Source organism: Sorghum bicolor, chromosome 2 (assembly GCF_000003195.3).
Source record: "Sorghum bicolor cultivar BTx623 chromosome 2, Sorghum_bicolor_NCBIv3, whole genome shotgun sequence".
Lineage (NCBI taxonomy): Eukaryota > Viridiplantae > Streptophyta > Magnoliopsida > Poales > Poaceae > Sorghum > Sorghum bicolor.
The window spans coordinates 36,288,256-36,306,001 of NC_012871.2; positions in this window are offsets into that span (position 1 = coordinate 36,288,256).

Below are 17,746 nucleotides of genomic sequence, written 5' to 3' on the forward strand. Positions count from 1 at the left end.
TCGTCCTAAGTAAACACCCAGATGGAACTCTAAGATGACAAGTGTCATATGGAATCTCACTTCGGTCGGTTTAGAGACAGTGTTAGTTTTGGTGCAACATAGGTGCACGGTTTGCACCTAATGCACCATAGGATAAGAAACCATTTTGCACGCACCCGATGGTACTCCTAGGTCAAGGGGCTCAAGTGAAAGCTCAGTTTGGTCTGCTTGGAGATAGTGCTAATCTTGATGCATGATAGATGCACGGTTTGCATGGAACATACGATATGCTTAGAAATCAATTAGGACGCACCTGATATAACTCCTTATGATGTGTGTCATATGGAATCTTGCTTCGGTTCGTTTAGAGATAGTGTTAGTTTTGGTAGAAGATATGTGCACGGTTTACGCCTAATGCACCATAGTCTAAGAAACCATTTTAGACGCACCCGATGGTACTCGTAGTGGAAGAGGCTCAAATGGAGGCTCGATTTGGTCTGTTCGGATATAGTGCTAATCTTGATGCAAGGTAGTTGCACAGTTTGCATGGAACGTACCATATGTTATGAAATCAATTTGGACGCACCTAATGGAACTCCTAGATGATGTGTGTCATATGGAATCTCGCTTCGATCTGTTTGGAGACAATGTTAGTTTCGGTGTAAGATAGGTGAATAGTTTGTGCCTAATGCACCATAGTCTAAGAAACCATTTTTGACACACCTGTTTGTACTCCTAGATGAAGAGGCTCGTTTGGAAGCTCGGTTCGGTCTGTTTGGAGATAGTACTAATCCTTATGCAAGGTAGGTGCATGGTTTGCATGGAACATACCATATGCTGAGAAATCAATTTAGATGCACCAGATGGAGCTCCTAGATGACATGTGTCATATGGACTCTCACTTCGGTCTGTTTAGAGACAATGTTAGTTTCGGTGCAAGATAGATGCACGGTTTGTACCTAATGCACCATAGGATAAGAAACCATTTTGGACACACACGATGGTACTCCTAGGTCAAGGGGCTCAAGTGAAAGATCGGTTTGGTCTGTTTGGAGATAGTGCTAATCTTGATGCAAGATAGATGCACGGTTTGCATGGAACATACGATATGGTCAGAAATCAATTAGGACGCACTTGATATAACTCCTTGATGATGTGTGTCATATGGAATCTTGCTTCGGTTCGTTTAGAGACAGTGTTAGTTTTGGTAGAAGATATGTGCACGGTTGACGCCTAATGCACCATAGGCTAAGAAACCATTTTAGACGCATCTGATGGTACTCGTAGTTGAAGAGGCTCAAGTGGAGGCTCGATTTGGTATGTTCAGATGTAGTGCTAATCTTGATGCAAGATAGTTGCACAGTTTGCAGGGATCGTAGCATATGTTAAGAAAGCAATTTGGATGCACCCAATGGAACTCCTAGATGACGTGTGTCATATGGAATCTCGCTTCGGTCTGTTTGGAGATAATGTTAGTTTCGGTGCAAGATAGGTGCATAGTTTGTGCCTAATGCACTATAGTCTAAGAAACCATTTTTGACGCACCTGTTTGTACTCCTAGATGAAGAGGCTCAAGTGGAAGCTTGCTTCGGTCTGTTTGGAGATAGTGCTAATCTTGATGCAAGATAGGTGCACGGTTTGCATGGAACATACCATATGCTTGGAAATCAATTTGGATGCACCCAATGGAACTCCTTGATGACGTGTGTCATATGGAATCTCGCTTTGGTCTGTTTAGAAACAGTGTTAGTTTCAGTGCAAGATATGTGCATGGTTTGCACCTAATGCACCATAGTCTAAGAAACCATTTTGGAAGCACTTGTTGGTACTTCGGTGAAGAGGCTCAAGTGGAAGCTCGGTTTGATCTGTTTGGAGATAGTGCTAATCTTGATGCAAGATAGATGCACGGTCTGCATGGAACATACCATATGCTTAGAAATTAATTTAGACACACCTAATAGAACTCCTTCAGGTCCTGTGTCATATGGAATCTCGCTTTGGTGTGCTTAGCGACAGTATTAGTTTCGGTGCAAGATATGTGCACGTTTTGCGCATAATGCACCAAAGTCTAAGAAACCATTTTGTAAGCACCTGTTGATACTCCTAGGTGAAGAGGCTCAAGTGGAGGCTCGGTTCGGTCTGTTTAGAGATAGTGCTAATCTTGATGCAAGATAGGTGCACGATTTGCATGGAACATACCATATGCTCAGAAAACAATTTGGACGCACCAGATGGAACTCCAAGATGACAAGTGTCATATGGAATCTCACTTCGGTCCGTTTAGAGACAGTGTTAGTTTTGGTGCAACATAGGTGCACGGTTTGCACCTAATGCACCATAGGATAAGAAACCATTTTGGACGCACCCGATGGTACTCCTAGGTCAAGGGGCTCAAGTGATATCTCAGTTTGGTCTATTTGTAGATAGTGCTAATCTTGATGCAAGATAGATGCACGGTTTGCATGGAACATACGATATGCTTAGAAATCAGTTAGGACGCACCTGATATAATTCCTTGATGATGTGTGTCATATGGAATCTTGCTCCGGATCGTTTAGAGACAGTGTTAGTTTTGGTAGAAGATATGTGCACGGTTTACGCCTAATGTACCATAGGCTAAGAAACCATTTTAGACGCACCCGATGGTACTCGTAGTTGAAGAGGCTCAAGTGGAGGCTCGATTTGGTCTGTTCGGAAATAGTTCCAATCTTGATGGAACATAGTTGCACAGTTTGCATGCAACGTACCATTTGTTAAGAAATCAATTTGGACGCACCCAATGGAACTCCTAGATGACGTGTGTCATATGGAATCTCGCTTCAGTCTGTTTGGTGACATGTTAGTTTCGGTGCAAGATAGGTGCATAGTTTGTGCCTAATGCATCATAGTTTAAGAAACCATTTTTGATGCTCCTGTTTGTACTCCTAGATGAAGAGGCACAAGTGGAAGCTCAGTTCGGTCTATTTGGAGATAGTGCTAATCTTGATGCAAGATAGGTGCACGGTTTGCATGGAACATACCATATGCTTTGAAATCAATTTGGATGCACCCGATGGAACTCCTTGATGACGTGTGTCGTATGGAATCTTGCTTTGGTCTGTTTAGAAATAGTGTTTGTTTCGGTGCAAGATATGTGCATGGTTTGCGCCTAATGCACCATAGTCTAAGAAACCATTTTGGAAGCACCTGTTGGTACTTCGGTGAAGAGGCTCAAGTGAAAGCTCGGTTTGATATATTTGGAGATAGTGCCAATCTTGATGCAAGATAGGTGCATGATTTGCAAGGAACATACTGTAGGATCTCCTGGAAGTTAAAGAGGCCTAGAGGGGGGGTGAATAGGCCTGCGAAAATTCAACTCAAAACTCTGTTAGAATAGAGGGCGGCACTGCCGGCCTTCAAATAAAATACCAAAGGTGGTACTACTTTGCAGGAAGTAAACTTAGGTGGTGAAGAACACAATCCTGCAAAACAAAGATAAGATCCAGTATGAAGACTGGATGTCAAAGAAAAGTCTCTCAAGACTAGATCAGGCCACCAAACCCTAGAAGAGTATAACTTGAGAAATAATCTGCAAGAAGCACACAAGACTCAGTGATTTATCCCGTGGTTCAGCTCACCACAAAGGCTTGCCTAGGTCCACGTTGTTGAGGAAGCCACACTAGGCTTAGGCTTGCCACAAAGGCTTGCCCTACCCTCATTCTCAAGTCAAGAGAGTGAACTCTTGAAGTGAGGGGTAATTTCTTAGCTGCAAAACAAGTTTACAAACCTCCCAAGGCTGCCACACAAGAGGGCAAGCTCATGGGCGACGCCTAGCCAGCTAGGAGCAAGCTCCAAGAGTAACAAACCCTAGAACCTCCGACCAAACATGAACGAAATGCTCTTAGACCCTGGGAATCAGTGGATCTACTCTCCAATCGAGTTTTGCTGCCTTTTCTCTCAAAGATTGATGGTTGAAATCAAAGATTGCTTGAGGGATGGAGGGCAACAATGGAGGAGAGAGAGAGAGAAAGCTCTGGTCTGTCTGAGCAAGAGATAAGTCGTCTGAGGTCTGTGATGACCGTTGTGAGGAGCGTCCAGAGGTAAAGACATCCCCTAGGTCCCAACGGTCAGGAGAGGGCGGCACTGCCGCCCTAGCCAGAGCAGGTTAAGAAAGAAACTGTTTTGCGTGCTGCTTTGCCTAAGAAAGAGGATGTTGTTTTGTGAAGATGAGCATCTGGTTGCACAGTTGACCAATAATTCTAGAATTCCCCTTTATAGTACGGCTTTTCCTAAACTAAAATAAAGAAAATAAAATGAAGTAACACATCCTTGAGTTTGGATCAGCTCAAACATATTTTTAGAATACCAGCAACCTGTACATCATTTCCATAAATTGATCCCCTGCTCATTAACTCGATAAAACTTGTTAGTCTTCTAATTTTGTTGTCATTAACACCAAAACCCACAATAGGGCTTGATTGCACTTACAATCTCCCCCTTTTTGGTGATTGATGACAACCTAATTAGAGCTTTCAACAACATAAACAAGAATTAAGATTTTCGAGCCAGGATTATAGGGGCCTCGCCCTGAAGATGTAAATGAGGATTGAATCCTAAAAGCTTGCTTTATGATGCAAGGTCTTACATCTTCAAGTAGGAGGACCTCCCCCTACATCCATGCCTACTGTGGGGTGTTGTGCAAAGCGTCACAAGACAAGACATGATGCAAACAGATATTGAAACAACAGAGCTGCTTGGCTGCTGAGGCATAGGGCGGCACTGCCGGCCTAATACCCAACAGTCAGACAACAACCAGAAAAACATAGCAGAAACTAGAGAGGAGAGACAACACAGTGAACTGAACTAAATAATAAAACCGCTGTTCTTAAAACAAGTCCATATCCAAAGCAAATAGTGAGATGAGGTAGCCATAATACATAAAATAGAGTTTTTCAACGGTTTTCTCTCACAACCTAAAGACTACTCTCAAAAGATAGGACATGAAGCGCAGCTAGATCTCAAAAATAATTTGACCCCTCTAATTTTCTCCCCCTTTGGCGTCAAACACCAAAAAGAGAAGAGAAAAGAAGAGAAATCACTCGTCGTCGCTGTCGGAGTCAACTCTAGCACGTCCCTGAACATGAGTGGTCGAGGTGAAGCGAACGTCGAGGTGGAGCTAAAGAAGAAGGCCCAGCTGCCTCTGAAGGGTCACGAGGACGTCGAGAGTAGACACGTAGCAAGGTCTCCTGAACCTGTGGATCTTCCTCTGCTGCCCAGATCCCCTCATCATCACTATCATCACCATCAGGCTGCTCAAAGTGCTGCTCCTGTGCATCTCCATGGGGCTGCTCATCCTCAGAAGAGGTGTCTGACAGACTAGGTAGGTTAGGGAATTGAGGAGGAGGCCTAACTGGTGAAAGAGGTGGAAGACCAGCCAACTCCCTAGCTACCCTAACTGCCTCTCTGTTCTCCAAACGATCCTCATAAGCAGTGTTTGCAGCATAGGTACAGGTGGCAAAAATGGCCTTGATCCATTCACTCATCTTCCCCAGCTTCTTGCTCTTCTTTTTCCTGCCACTCCTAGTGGACTCAGGAACATCTCTGTGAGCAAAGGATGTCTCTCTAGTGGGTGAACCGGTTGCTGCCCCGCTGCTCCCCTTACCCCCATGTGTCTTCTTTATGTTGTAAACACCATGAATGCAGTCATTGGGGAATCTCTGACCTGAAAACCTCTTAATCATGAACATCAGATAAGGTGCATATGGCAGCGACCTTCTTCCATCATCCATGACATAAGCTAACTCAACCCAAATAAATCTTCCTACATTGAATCTCTCACCACTCTGGGAATCTAGACAACACATTAGTGATATATCCATTTAGATCAGTTGCATTGTCCATGGGATTGAGAGTGATTCTAAACAAGTTGTTCATGGTGTAATAAATTGCCTTGAACCCTGTCCTTCTCCCATCAGCCTTGCTAGGATCTTCCCACATAAAACTCACCTCATGTGGCTCAAGGCGACACACATCATGGATCCTACTGAAAGATCTGTGAATCTGTCCAAAACCAAGAATACGACAGAAGGTGACAAAATCAATGCGATAATGCCTACCATCTGTCATCCAATGGATCTCATCCTCATCCCTATTCCAAAAATATGTGGCATGAAACTGTGCAAGTATTTCTCTATTCCAATCATACCTGAAACTCATGATATCAGTCAACTGGAATCTGTCACATGTCTTTATGGCAGCAGCAAACTCATTTCTATCTTGCAGCTCATTGAAATCAACATATTGCATCTTGCAGATTTTGCCCCTAGGCTTTGTCATGATGGCTGTGGCATAGAAGTTGGAGTGGAACACATTCAAAAATCTATAATCAACCCCCAACAGCTTATCTGCAGCATAGGGATCAATCTCTCTGGCATCACCAGTAGCCTTCCAACTCCTCCCATAGTCAACCACTGTATGTCTCACATTGTTGTGAGGCTCTGTGAGAACAAACTCATCCTCATTGTCCCTCATATAGCTGTCATCAAACTTTGTGAGGTGATTTGGTGTGCCATGCATAATTGGGATGGTGTATCCAATCCTTTGATTCATTTCCTCCTCAGCCACATATTGATCATGTGCTGCTCTATCAGTGGCTCGAGGTGCTGCACCACTACCTCCTGCTGTCCTCCCCCTACCTCTACGAGCCAATTGCTTCGCCAACACTTTCCTCTTTCCCCTAGCATCATCTCCTTCTCGATCCATCTTATGCATTGAATGAAGAGGAAAGAAGAGCAATGCCCAAGGCTTGAGCGGGGGGGGGGGGAGTCACCAGCAATGAGAGGAGAGGATGGGAACTCGCCAAGGGCTGTGGAGATCATGGCTATGAGCACTTGCACCTTGCCTAACCCTAGAGGAGAGGAGAACGAGAAGGGAGGTGTTGTGCACGTCTGGGAGAGAAAGGAAAGAGGAGGGGCGGAGCCAGAGAGAAAAGAGGTAGAGGGAGATGGGCCCCACGCCTCTGCCAAATTGGGCCCGAATCCATTGTGGATTCAAAGGGCGGCACTGCCGGCCTTAATGGGCGGCACTATCGCCCTGTCCAACTTGCAGGGGTACAGCTAAATCCTTTTCCTATTCTTTACTTTAGATAAGGACAGGTTAATCCATAAGTATTATGATCAGCAAACAAACAACAATACATACTATGATCAAAATACTAAGAGACATTTTGTAAATGTTTTGAAAGACTTGTAAATCAGCTTTTCAAGATTTTGCCTATGTCGCTAGGTTGACAAACATATATGTGCAGGATTTCAAGTCACGTTACGAGAATCAAGGATATTTAGTTCACTACGCAGCTCACAAAACCTTGACTCATCGAGGGGTTTAGTGAAGATATCGGCTAGTTGCTTTTCGGTGCTCACATGACGAATTTCAATATCTCCTTTAGCTTCGTGGTCTCTCAAGAAATGATGTCGGATGTCTATGTGTTTAGTTCTTGAGTGACTTACGGGGTTGTTTGCAAGCTTTATGGCGCTTTCATTGTCACATAATAATGGGATTTTGGTGAGGTGACATCCGAAATCTTGAAGGGTTTGCTTCATCCAAAGTAGTTGAGCACAGCATGCGCCGGCTACAACATACTCGGCCTCCGCAGTGGAAAGGGCTACACAATTTTGCTTCTTAGAGCTCCAAGACACTAAGGACCGTCCAAATAATTGACATGTCCCCGAAGTGCTTTTTCTATCTACTTTGCAACCGGCGTAATCGGAGTCCGAATAGCCAAGTAGACTGAACTTGGAACCCTTAGGATACCACAAGCCAAGGTTCAGTGTGTGAACTAGATATCGTAAGATTTTCTTAACAGCCACTAAGTGACACTCTTTCGGGTTGGCTTGAAATCTAGCACACATGCACACACACTAAGCATTATGTCCGGCCTAGATGCACATAAGTAAAGAAGAGAGCCAATCATGGAACGATATACCTTGATATCCACGGCTGTCCCTTCTTCATTTAGATCAAGATGTCCATTAGTTGGAATGGGAGTTTTGATAGGCTTGGCATTCACCATGTCAAACTTCTTGAGCATATCATGAGTGTACTTGGTTTGACTTATGAAAGTTCCTTCCTTCACTTGTTTGATTTGAAATCCAAGGAAGAACTTCAATTCACCCATCATGGACATCTCAAATCTCTTCGTCATGGTCCTACTAAATTCTTCAACATACAAATGATTAGTACTACCAAATATTATGTCATTGACATATATTTGGCACACAAATATATCATTACGAACTTTATGAGTGAAGAGTGTAGGATCGGCTTTCCCTATGTCAAAGCCTTGTTTAAGTAAGAATTCCTTAAGGCATTCATACCATGCTCTTGGTGCTTGTTTCAGCACATAGAGCGCCTTTTGGAGTTTGAACACATGGTTTGGAAACTGGGGGTCTTCAAATCCTGGTGGTTGCTCAACGTAGACCAATTCTTGTATTGGACCATTGAGGAATGCACTCTTGACATGCATTTGATATAACTTGAAGTCATGATGGGCAGCAAAAGCTAAGAGCATTCGAATTGCCTCAAGCCTTGCTATGTTTCTTCAAAATCCAATCCCTCTACTTGAGTAAATCCTTGAGCTACCAATCTTGCCTTGTTTCTTGTCACCACACCATGTTCATCCTGCTTGTTGCGAAAGACCCATTTTGTTCCAATAACATTGGTATTTGACCTTTCAACCAAGGTCCATACTTGATTTATCTCAAAGTTGTTAAGCTCTTCTTGCATTGCCATGACCCAATCCGGATCTCCAAGTGCTTGTTCTACCTTGAGTGGTTCCAAAGAGGAGACAAAACGAGTAAAATTGACAAAAGTTAACCAAATGAGATCTAGTTGTTACCCTTTTTCGAATGCTTCCAAGAATGTTGTCGACGGGATGATCTCGTTGTATAGTTTGTCGAAGTCTTGGATACTCATCAAGCTTTTTCTACTCCTCTGAACCTTCAGCTTCTTCTTGTTCAAAAATGGGCTCTAGGTTGATTCCTTCAACTTGTGATGTAGAAGCAGGAGGGTCTGCTGCTGAGGTGGAGGGGGCGGCACTGCCACCCTTAGGTGTGGCACTGCCGCCCTGCTGATTTCTAGCAGGTGTGTGTTGTGCATCCTTGTTGAGTACATCAGCGGAAATTTGTGCAGCAACAGCTGGTGGATCCTCCTCTTCTGAGACTTATCCTTCCAGTGGCCTAATGTCACCGATGGACATTTACTTGATTGCCTTACAAGGTGGATCTTCCTTTCCTACAACACTTAGATCAACTTGCTCCACTTGAGAGCCATTAGATTCTTCAAATGTCACATCTATCGACACTTCAACTCTACCTAGAGTTTTGTTGAAGACTCGATAGGCGTGCTCATTTGATCCATAGCTAAGAAGAAATCCTTCATCTACTTTAGGTGCAAACTTAGAGGTTTTGGGTCTTTTGTTTAGTATGAAGCATTTACACCCAAACACTCTAAAGTAGGACACCTTGGGTTTGTTACCGGTGAGAAGCTCATATGAAGTATTCTTGAGTTTCTTGTGTAGATAGAGGCGATTGATGGCATGGCAAGCGGTGTTGATGGCCTCACACCAAAATATATCCGACGTCTTATATTCATCAAGCATAGTTCTTGCCATGTCGATAAGTGTTCTATTCTTTCTCTCTACCACACCATTTTGTTGTGGGGTGTACGCGGTTGAAAATTCATGCTTGATGCCTTCATCATCAAGAAACTCTTCAACTTGAGTGTTTTTGAATTCGGTCCCATTGTCACTTCTTACTTTCTTGATAGGAAGACCAAATTCCTTTTGTGCTCGTCTAACAAAGGTTTTCACCTTGTCTTGCACCTGACACTTATCATAGAGAAAGAACACCCAAGTGAAACGAGAATAATCATCAACAATTACTAGTCCATATTTGTTACCCCCAAAGCTTAGGTAGGCGACCGGTCCAAAGAGATCCATGTGTATCAACTCCAAGGGTTGAGTGGTGGTCATTATGCTCTTTGGTGGGTGAGGTACACCTACTTGTTTTCCGGCCTGGCAAGCGCTACATATCCTGTCTTTTTCAAAACTAACATTTGTTAGTCCAAGGATGTGGTTGTCTTTCAAGAGTTTGGCCAAATTCCTCATCCCAACATGAGCTAGTCGGCGATGCCATAGCCAACCCATGCTGGATTTTGCCACGAAACAGGTCTCAATCTTGGTTTCACTCTTGCTGAAGTGAACAAGGTAAAGTTTATTTTTCAACCGAACCGTAAAGACAATAGAGGCATCCTCCCTCTTGAAGACTTCCACACCCTTATCCGTAAAGAGACAATTGTATCCCATTTCACATAGTTGAGAAACGGATAGCAAATTGTAACTCAACGAATCAACATGTAAGACATTTGAAATAGAATGATCAAGTGATATAGCTACTTTACCAAGACCTATCACTTCCCCTTTTGAGTTATCACCAAAAACAATGTTGTCATTGGAATTTGTTGTTGGGGAATATGATGAGAACATACTCGTTTCTCCGGTCATATGATTTGTACAGCCGTTATCAAGCACCCAACTTGATCCACCGGAGGAGTATGCCAGCAAAACAAGTTTAGTTGCTAGTTTTAGGTCCCCAATCATTCTTGGGGCCTCTCATGTTAGTCATAAGAATCTTAGGAACCCAAATAGAGGTGTGAAGAAAAATATTTCTGTCCTTCCCAATATACTTGGCAATCACTTCCCCTTTGCTGTTGTTTTTCAACACAAAACTAGAGTTCAAGCTTTGTCGAAATATTTGTGCCTTGGGTTGATAACTAAGCTTGCTTGGGTGCCCCAGATTAAATCTCTTGGCTTCAGAATCTTTTGCTCTTGCTCGTACATATGCTTCTTGGGCTTTTCACTAGCATAGGAAGAATGGATAGCCTTCCCTTTTCTGTGGGGGGCGGCACTGCCGCCCTTGGTTGGCAGTGCTCCTCGGGGCAGCCATGGTGTCACCTTCTGTGCAGGCTGTTCTGTACCCATTTTTCCTTTGCTAGTAAATTTCACACACTCATATCCATTTATTACCTTTCTTCCATTTGTCTTGGCCCCTTTCTTGAGACCAAGTCCATCCTTTATATAGGGATGTCTTCTATCCTTGTATTGTGCTTTCTTTGATAGATTCCCCTTGTCACTACTAACTTTGTTGCACTTCTCACTTATCACAACATTTAATCTTGAGATCTCTTTTCTCATTTCACACATGTTCATAAGGTTAGCAGCATGAGTATTTTTGTTAATGTTGTGGTAACTTTCACATTTTAGACTAGTCGAGGAATTAGAAGTGCCTTTTGTATTGGAGGGCTGTGAGTTGCTCTCCAAAAGAAGATAATATTGCTTCTCAAGTTTGTTGTGCTTTTCCTTTAAGAGACAATACTTATCGTTGAGTGCAATATTTGCCTTCTTTGTGAGAGCATGTTCTCTTTGTTCTTCAGTCAAGACCTTGGTCAAAGAGTCCACCTCACTTCTCTCGAACACAAGAGCTTCCTTACAAGCAATGTACATAGTTTCTTGCTCAAGTAAGTCATCATCTCTTGTTGCTAGCTCAGCTCGCACACTTTCTAAATCCTCTAATAGTTTAGTGATGAATATTTTAGTCTTAGGATCTAACTTTCTTGTTATTTGAACAAACTCATCATTGTCACTAAGATCATCGTCACTAGAGCTTTCACTAAGTTCACTACTTGATATATCACTAGAGATTGGAGAGGATTTGGATTTAGTTTTTACCTTCTCATCCTTTGCCATGAGACAAATGTGAGTGGAGATATGATCGTCGTCATCGGACATCTTGGAGAAGAGCTTCGGTGTTGAGGAGGATCCTTGAATTGTCACGGTTGCAACTTTCATATCCTCATCACTTGACTCTTTAGTTGAATCCCACTCATGTCCAATGTGTGCTTCTCCCAATTGCTTACTTTTCTTCTTGTATTCATGCTTGCCTTCTCTAGTGTTGTCCCTCTTGTAGTTATTCTCCTTCTTCTCATAAGGACATTTGGCAACAAAGTGATCGGTGCTGCCACAATTATAGCAAGTTCTCTTTTTCTTGTTTGGAAACTTTCTTCGGACAACTTTATATCCATTTTGCTTCAGCCCCTTGTGATATTTTCTTATGAATAAAGCCATGTCATCAATTTTCTTGAAATTAGTCCCTTGTGCTTCTTCTTCCTCACTTGAAGATGAGCTTGTGTCCTCTCTTGTTTGCACTTGTTTTGGTTCTTTAGATTGACTAGTTGATGCTTGCTTGCTGGCCTTGATCTTGTTTGAACTTCCTTTCTTGCTTGATTTGTTGGCTTTGAGAGCAACTTCTTTAATCTTCATGCCATCTAGCTTTGCTTGCAGCTCACCGAGCTTCCTTCTTTCATTTGCCTCTTCTCTTTGCATGTCAAAAGTCAACAATCTTCCAAGAACATCATTTGGTGTGAAGTGCTCAAACTTTTTCTTATCTCTAATCAAGGTGACTACGGTCTCATTTCTTGGTGAGTATGCTTCCAACATGATTTTCACCACCTTGTGATCATCAAGCTCTTCACAACCATACCCTCTAATTTTGCCAACCAAGGTCATCAATCTATCAAACATCTCTTGAGGACCTTCTCCATCCATTATCACAAACCTATTTAGCTTAGCCATCAATAGATCAATTTTGGCTCTTCTCACTTTGTCTACACCTTCATGTGCAAGATGTAAGGTGTCCCAAATCTGTTTTGCCACATCAAGATTCATCACTCTATTATACTCATTTCCATCTAGAGAACTAAGGAGAATGCTTGTGGCTTGTCCGTTGAGGTGGATAGCAGCTAGCTCTTCATTTGTTGGCCCTTCAGGATTCTCCGGTGCTTGAAATCCACTACACACAATTTCCCAAAGACCTGGGTGAAGACCGATAAGATAAGCCTTCATCATGTGCTTCCACTTAGCAAAGTTTGTCCCATCAAAATGAGGCAACTTCTCGGCAGGCACATTAATGAAAGACTTGTGGTCACGATTAGTCAAGTAAGAATAATTAATAGATACAGCTGAATATTTCTTCTTGTTGCTGCTCCCCTTGTCTTTGTTTCCCTTTTTCTTGTTCTTCTCTTGTTCCTTGGAAACGTGATACGATGCATCATCTTCACCATCTTCCGAGCTACTAGATAGCTCACTAGAAGAAGCATCATACGTCTTTCTTTCTTCTTGCTTTGTTCTTGCAGCCCTTCTTTTTGCTCTTTCTTCGCGTATGCACTTTCTTTCTTCTTTTCTTTTCAGCTTCTCATCATGCCTTTGTTGTTCTTCTTTTGATTTTTCTCCTTGCTTCTCTTCTCGCTCTTCTTTCCTTCTTTCCGCATTGGTGGTCTTGTCATCTTTGAGGGTGGCATTACTCGCTGTGGATAGTGACATCTCACTGCCGCTGCTTGCATCCTCGACAAGCACATCATCATCCTTTGGCTCTCGGGCGGATCTTGATCCTCTTCCAACTTCCATACTTCACGTGGTGAAGCGTATCTAAAGTAACGAGGCTCTGATACCACTTGTAGGATCTCCTAGAAGTTAAAGAGGCCTAGAGGGGGGTGAATAGGCCTGTAAAAACTCAACTCAAAACTCTGTTAGAACAGAGGGCGGCACTGCCGGCCTTCAAATAAAATACAAAGGTGGTACAACTTTGCAGGAAGTAAACTTAGGTGGTGAAGAACACAAGACTCAGTGATTTATCCCGTGGTTCAGCTCACCACAAAGGCTTGCCTAGGTCCATGTTGTTGAGGAAGCCACACTAGGCTTAGGCTTGCCACACTAGGCTTAGGCTTGCCACAAGAGCATTTCGTTCTCAAGTCAAGAGAGTGAACTGTTGAAGTGAGGGGTAATTTCTTAGCTGCAAAACAAGTTTACAAACCTCCCAAGGCTGCCACACAAGAGGGCAAGCTCATGGGCGACGCCTAGCCGGCTAGGAGCAAGCTCCAAGAGTAACAAACCCTAGAACCTCCGACCAAACGTGAACGAAATGCTCTTAGACCTTGGGAATCAGTGGATCTACTCTCCAATCGAGTTTTGCTGCCTTTTCTCTCAAAGATTGATGGTTGAAATCAAAGATTGCTTGAGGGATGGAGGGCAACAATGGAGGAGAGAGAGAGAGCTCTGGTCTGTCTAAGCAAGAGATAAGTCGTCTGAGGTCTATGATGACCATTGTGAGGAGTGTCCAGAGGCAAAGACATCCCCTAGGTCCCAACGGTCAGGAGAGGGCGGCACTGCCGCCCTGGCCAGAGCAGGTTAAGAAAGAAACTGTTTTGCGTGCTGCTTTGGCTGAGAAAGAGGATGTTGTTTTGTGAAGATGAGCATCTGGTTGCACAGTTGACCAACAATTCTAGAATTCCCCTTTATAGTACGGCTTTTCCTAAACTCAAATAATGAAAATAAAATGAAGTAACACATCCTTGAGTTTGGATCAGCTCAAACATATTTTCAGAATACCAGCAACCTGTACATCATTTCCATAAATTGATCCCCAGCTCATTAACTCGATAAAACTTGTTAGTCTTCTAATTTTGTTGTCATTAACACCAAAACCCACAATAGGGCTTGATTGCACTTACACATACCATATGCTTAGAAATCAATTTGGACGCACCCAATGGAACTAGATGACGTGTGTCAGATGGAATCTTGCTTCGGTCCGTTTGTAGACATTGTAAGTTCTAGTGCAAGATAGGTGCACAGTTTGCGCCTAATGCACTATAGTCAAAGAAACCATTTTGGACGCACTATTTCGTACTCTTGGGTGAAGAGGCTCAAGTGGAAGCTTGGTTCGGTCAGTTTGGAGATAGTTCTAATCCTTATGCATGGTAGGTGCATGGTTTGCATGGAACATACCTGACACTTATCAAAGAGAAAGAACACCCAAGTGAAACGAGAATAATCATCAACAGTTACTAGTCCATATTTGTTACCCCCAAAGCTTAGGTAGGCGACCGGTCCAAAGAGATCCATGTGTATCAACTCCAAGGGTTGAGTGGTGGTCATTATGCTCTTTGGTGGGTGAGGTACACCTACTTGTTTTCCGGCCTGGCAAGCGCTTTATCCCGTCTTTTTCAAAACTAACATTTGTTAGTCCAAGGATGTGGTTGTCTTTCAAGAGTTTGGCCAAATTCCTCATCCCAACATGAGCTAGTCGGCGATGCCATTGCCAACCCATGTTGGATTTTGCCACTAAACAGGTCTCAATCTTGGTTTCACTCTTGCTGAAGTCAACAAGGTAAAGTTTATTTTTCAACTGACCTGTAAAGACAATAGAGGCATCCTCCCTCTTGAAGACTTCCACACCCTTATCCGTAAAGAGATAATTGTATCCCATTTCACATAGTTGAGAAACGGATAGCAAATTGTAACTCAACGAATCAACATGTAAGACATTTGAAATAGAATGATCAAGTGATATAGCTACTTTACCAAGACCTATCACTTCCCCTTTTGAGTTATCACCAAAAACAATGTTGTCATTAGAATTTGTTGTTGGGGAATATGATGAGAACATACTCCTTTCTCTGGTCATATGATTTGTACAGCCGCTATCAAGCACCCAACTTGATCCACCGGAGGAGTATACCAGCAAAACAAGTTTAGTTGCTAGTTTTAGGTCCCCAATCATTCTTGGGGCCTCTCATGTTAGTCATAAGAATCTTAGGAACCCAAATAGAGGTGTGAAGATAAATATTTCTGTCCTTCCCACTTGGCAATCACTTCCCCTTTGCTGTTGTTTTTCAACACAAAACTAGAGTTCAAGCTTTGTCGAAATATTTGTGCCTTGGGTTGATAACTAAGCTTGCTTGGGTGCCCCAGATTAAATCTCTTGGCTTCAAAATCTTTTGCTCTTGCTGGTACATATGCTTCATGGGCTTTTCACTAGCATAGGAAGAATGGATAGCCTTCCCTTTTTTGTGGGGGGGCGGCACTGCCGCCCTTCACAGTGGCACTGCCGCCCTTGGTTGGCAGTGCTGCTCGGGGCAGCCATGGTGTCACCTTCTGTGCAGGCTTTTTTGTACCCATTTTTCCTTTGCTAGTAAATTTCGTACACTCATATCCATTTATTACCTTTCTTCCATTTGTCTTGGCCCCTTTCTTGAGACCAAGTCCATCCTTTATATAGGGATGTCTTCCATCCTTGTATTGTGCTTTCTTTGATGGATTCTCCTTGTCACTACTAACTTTGTTGCACTTCTCACTTATCACAACATTTAATCTTGAGATCTCTTTTCTCATTTCACACATGTTCATAAGGTTAGCAGCATGAGTATTTTTGTCAATGTTGTGGTAACTTTCACATTTTAGACTAGTGGAGGAATTAGAAGTGCCTTTTGTATTAGAGGGTTGTGAGTTGCTCTCCAAAAGAAGATAATATTGCTTCTCAAGTTTGTTGTGCTTTTCCTTTAAGACACAATACTTATCGTTGAGTGCAATATTTGCCTTCTTTGTGAGAGCATGTTCTCTTTGTTCTTCGGTTAAGACCTTGGTCAAAGAGTCCACCTCACTTCTCTCCAACACAAGACCTTCCTTACAAGCAATGTACATATTTTCTTGCTCAAGTAAGTCATCATCTCTTGTTGCTAGCTTAGCTCGCACACTTTCTAAATCCTCCAATAGTTTAGTGATGAATATTTTAGTCTTAGGATCTAACTTTCTTGTTATTTGAACAAACTCATCATTGTCACTAAGATCATCATCACTAGAGCTTTCACTAAGTTCACTACTTGATATATCACTAGGGATTGGAGAGGATTTGGATTTAGTTTTTACCTTCTCACCCTTTGCCATGAGACAAATGTGAGTCGAGATATGATCGTCGACATCGGACATCTTGGAGAAGAGCTTCGGTGTTGAGGAGGATCCTTGAATTGCCACGGTTGCAACATTCATATCGTCATCACTTGATTCTTTAGTTGAATCCCACTCATGTCCAATGTGTGCTTCTCCCAATTGCTTACTTTTCTTCTTGTATTCATGCTTGCCTTCTCTAGTGTTGTCCCTCTTGTAGTTATTCTCCTTCTTCTCATAAGGACACTTGGCAACAAAGTGATCGGTGCTGCCACAATTATAGCAAGTTCTCTTTTTCTTGTTTGGAAACTTTCTTCAGACAACTTTATATCCATTTTGCTTCAACCCCATGTGATACTTTCTTATGAATAAAGCCATGTCATCAATTTTCTTGAAATTAGTCCCTTGTGCTTCTTCTTCCTCACTTGAAGATGAGATTGTGTCCTCTCTTGTTTGCACTTGTTTTCGTTCTTTAGATTGACTAGTTGATGCTTGCTTGCTGTCCTTGATCTTGTTTGAACTTCCTTTCTTGCTTGATTTGTTGGCTTTGAGAGCAACTTCTTTAATCTTCATGCCATCTAGCTTTGCTTGCAGCTCACCGAGCTTCCTTCTTTCATTTGCCTCTTATCTTTGCATGTCAAAAGTCAACAATCTTCCAAGCACATCATTTGGTGTGAAGTGCTCAAACTTTTTCTTATCTCTAATCAAGGTAACTACGGTCTCATTTCTTGGTGAGTATGCTTCCAACATGATTTTCACCACCTTGTGATCATCAAGCTCTTCACAACCATACCCTCTAATTTTGCCAACCAAGGTCATCAATCTATCAAACATCTCTTGAGGACCTTCTCCATCAATTATCACAAACCTATTTAGCTTAGCCATCAATAGATCAATTTTGGCTCTTCTCACTTTGTCTACACCTTCATGTGCAAGATGCAAGGTGTCCCA